The following is a 4,728-nucleotide window of genomic DNA, read 5'->3' as shown; positions in this document are numbered from 1 at the left end:
TGGCTGACTGGAGTCCTGTTTGGGTTTCTTCTCTGCTTTCAGGAAGGCCCAGTTAGGATATCCACATTGCTCTAGAGCCTGTCTTGTGTGGGATTTCTCCTTCTGCCTGGCTCCTGAGCTATTGGGGACGCTGTCTGCTCTGTGATGACTCCTAACTTGTGCTCCAAAGGGTGATCAGACTGAGAAAGTCTCTCGGATGAGAGATGAAACGTTTTTACATTTTTTTGTTGATTTACTTTGTTTTGTTTTTTTGAATGTCCAGAGGACCAGATTTAACTTTTTTAGATTTTTCTACCTGGATTATTGAGCATGCATCAGGATATGAACAAAGGCTGTTTTCCAAGTGTCTGGGATGGAGTTTTGTCTTATGGAGAGATTGAAGATGTGGGTCACAGGGACTGTGATGATATGAGCAGCCAGCCTTAAGAAATAAGGTGGAAGTTCATCTGGACCTGCAGATTTTTTAGGATCAAGATCTTTTTAACAGTTTATTGACCTCACTGACTGAGAACGGAGAAAAAGAGAAGCTGTGATTAACTGAGGATTGACTTGTAGGAGGGATTTGGTTTGTAGAAGTTTGGTTATTAAGTGAAGTGGCTGATCTTCCATTAGTTACTGTGTCAAATAAAGAACTAGAATCAACAAAATGTTTGTTGAAACAGTTCAGGATCTCGTGCTTATTTGACACAGGAATAGAGTTAACAAGAAGTTGCGATGGAAGGTCAGATGATTGGGGGCTGCCTGAGAGAGATTTGATGGTTTTCCAGAATCTGTTGGGGTCATTTTGATTTTTGGAGGTGTGAGATAAGAAATAGTTGCGTTTTGCAGCTTTGATGGCAGTTGTGCATTTATTCCTCATCTGTCAAAAACTCAACCAATCAGTGTCTGAGTCAGATTTTCTCGCTGCAGCCCAAAGATGATCTCTCCTGTGCAGGAGGTCAGCTAGCTCTGGAGTAAACTAGGGGCTGTCTCGTCCCTTTTTCTGAACTGACGAAAAGGAGCATGTTTGTTCACAAAATAAATGAAACTATTATGAAAATAATTCCAAGCAGAGTTCACGACGTCAGTTAATAGAATATGATGCCTGTCAAAGTGGGATAGATCCCAGAGGAATGACTGTTCACAAAAACGTTTCAGATCCCTTTTTTGAATTAATCTGGGCTTAGAAGGTGGAAGTTTAATATCTCTGTAATAACATCACAAGTAAAAGAATACAACATTAAGACACAGATGCTAGCTCACTCTTGGTTAAAAGCCAATGAAAAAAATGTGTTTTTGATCCCGGTATTTTTTTAAATGAATTTTTCAACAGCTAAAAACAAACAAACAAACAAACACGTACCAATTCACCCTTCTCCTCCCTCCCCTTGATACCAGATATTCACATGAGAAAAAAAAAAACATGTTTAGAGTATGTATAAAACTATACATATATTTGGTACTGGGTCATTGTGCTATATACATTCAGCATATTATAATCATGAGTCAAAATCACAGGCTGACATATTCTTAACATAACTAATAAATGGTTGCATTGAAGCGTAGAATTTTCCTGCGCAACCTCTAGTGGTGAACTTAATCTTTTCCAGATGAATGTGGCTCATGACGTCTTTAATCCAGTGGCCAAATGTTGGAGGTAGAGGGTCCTTCCACTTGATGAGAATAAGTCTTCTGGCCAACAAGGAGGAGTATGCAATCATATTAGATTCTAGTTTATTCAGAGATAGATTAAGGGGACTTACACCAAATAATGAAATTAGAGGTGTAGGGTGAATCGTTTGTCCTGTTATTTTGGAAAATGTTTCAAAAATTGAACTCCATAAATCATGTAATTTTGGACACATCCAAAACCTGTGCAACAGAGTGGCTGGAGAAGTCTTACAACGGTCACATGTGGGATCCAGGTCTGTCTTGAATCTTGCAAGTTTGTCCTTTGACCAGTGAAGACGATGGACAACTTTAAACTGTATAATAGAATGCCTAAGAGACATTGATTAGGAGGAGATATTATTTAAAACTTGTAGCCAAGTTGACTCTAGTATAGACTCTCCCAATTCCCCTTCCCATTTTTGCTTAAGATCCTCCAGACTAGTCAATTTATTTTCATTAAGCATTCTATATATATTTTACCCATGAGCTGCTTTGTACCAGCCTTGTTTTTAAATATCAGATCTGACAGGGAAGAGGAGGGGTGTAGAGGAAAACATTCAGAGTTAGATGAGACAAATTGTCTAATTTGCAAGTATCTAAAAAACTGGGATCTATGAATATTAAACTTCTGAGCCAACTTTTCAAAAGAGGCAAATATATTATTTATATATAGATCATTTAAAGACCATATTTCAGATTTCATCCAACTGTCAAATGCCCTGTCCATAACCGAAGGTGTAAACAGGTGTTTTTTTTTTTGCTAACGGAGCAGACAGCCACATCTCAGTAAGATTAAAGGCTCTTTTAAATTGATTCCAAATTTTAACTGAATGAATAACGACATGATTCTGTGTATACAAAGAGATTGTTTTTTTTTAATGGTAGGCTGGAGCACAATAGAGCTGCAAGAAATGTTTGTATCGTTGAGCTCTCCTCCAGATCTGCCCAGCTGGGTTTGACATCATCTCTACTCAACCAGTAAAGTAGAGGCTTGATATTTGCTGCCCAATAATAGTAGAGGAAATTTGGCAGGGACAAGCCACCAGTTGTTCGGGGTAAACATAGAATTTCTTTCTTTACACGTGGTTGTTTCTTATTCCATATAAACTGGGATATCTGACTATCTAAATTGGTGAAAAAGTATTTTGTCAGGTAGATGGGTATACATTGGAACAAATACAAAAGTTTAGGAAGTATACACATCTTTATAGAATTGATTCTTCCACCCAAAGAAATGGAAAGAGTGTCCCATCTATCAAGATCCTTCTTTAAACTAGAGAGTAGTGGTTGATAATTGGCCTCATAAAGGTCCTTGTGGCTTCGCGTGACCCATAAACCTAAATACTTTATTTTATTTAGATTGACTTTAAAAGGGTTAGATGTAATTTGTTGCCTGAACGTAGATGAGATAGGCATTAACTCACTCTTTTGAACATTAATTTTGTAGCCTGATATTTTTCCAAATTTAGAAAGTAAAGACAATAACATAGGAATACTTTGCTGTGGATCTGATATAAATAGAAGCATATCATCTGCATATAGAGAGACCTTGTGTTCTAGCCCACCACGAAGAATCCCCTTAATTTTAGGGTTCTGCCGTAAGGCCAAAGCCAGGGGTTCCATTGCAATAGCAAATAGGAGTGGTGAAAGAGGACACCCCTGTCTTGTACCACGTTGTAGTTGGAAATAACTTGAGAGGTTATTGTTAGTCCGTACAGCAGCCATAGGGAGAGTATATAATGTTTTGATCCAGGATAAGAATTTGGGACCGCACTTAAAATACTTCAAAGATTTGAAAAGGTTCCATTCCACCCTATCAAATGCCTTTTCAGCATCAAGCGAGATTATCACCTCACATGTTTCATTGGTAGTTGTAGATGGACAGTAGAGAATGTTACACAGGCGTCTGATGTTAAAAAAAGAATAGCGGCCTTTTATAAAGCCCGTCTGATCTGGGAAATTGTAGGCATTACCTTCTCACGTCGACGCGCCAGTATCTTGGCGAGAATTTTCATATCAATGTTCAATAGAGAGATAGGGTGATATGAACTACAACTGAGCGGATCTTTATATTTCTTGACCAATAAAGATATAACTGCTTGGCACGCAGACAATGGCAGGACCTTTGATGTGTAAGACTCTCCAAACACTGAAGATAGTGTAGAGGGATTTGTTTGATCGGATATCTATATAATTTATTAGTTATGAGTTAAGCTCATAAGATATGCATTTACTATGCAAATAACCTCGTTATGCGGGCACCACCTCTTGGAGAGGAAAATCAGTCTCTAAAACCCTCAAATTAAATGTAAACTGAAACGTGAATTCTTTCCCCTTGTTTAAAGGGCATTAAATCAGTTAATACACACAGATATGTCAAAATAATCACAAATTTAGTTGATTTTTATGTATTTTATTACAAAAATAATACTCTGATGTATATAGCTGATGAAGATTATTCATAAAAATTAATACACAAATTAATAACAAAATTACCTTGTGTCAAAGGTTATTTGATTATTAAATTCAGTGTAATTTTTTATAAAAGGCAGAATCTTGGACTGGTTTGTTGGGGTGTAGTTAAAATTGTGTCTAAATTAACTGTGGTGTATCTAAATTAATATTATTGTGAATGTATGATCACCAGAAAGGCATTAAAGGTCTCTTTCTCACCAGAATGAGCTGTCAGAATGTTCCACAACTGCTTAAAATGATACCAGCAAGGCCTGAGATGCTCCAGTGACTGAAAGGCGGATTGTGTCCTCAAAAGTCACCGATCACCGTTGGAGGGACGAAGGTCCGGCCACTGGCTCTGAAGTCAGCTGGGATTTATCACTCTGCGGTGCGATGGCTCTGGTTCGGTCAGGTTTCTCTCGTCCTGAGACGTTTGCAGAAAAGGCTGCTCCTCTCCCGTTCCCTTCCTTCCTAGGATATCTCACTAGGAGGATGCGTCTTTCTCTGGAGTTTGCTCGAAGTTTGTTGATGTAGAAAGAGCGGTGAAGTGTAATGAAAAAGTGGAGTAGAAGAATGAAGAAGTGAAGTGTCTGTCTGTGTGTTACAGATTGACTTAGGACCACC

Source organism: Nematolebias whitei, chromosome 2, assembly GCF_014905685.2.
Source record: "Nematolebias whitei isolate Nwh7 chromosome 2, NemWhi1, whole genome shotgun sequence".
Taxonomy (NCBI): domain Eukaryota; kingdom Metazoa; phylum Chordata; class Actinopteri; order Cyprinodontiformes; family Rivulidae; genus Nematolebias; species Nematolebias whitei.
This window is presented reverse-complemented; position numbering follows the sequence as displayed.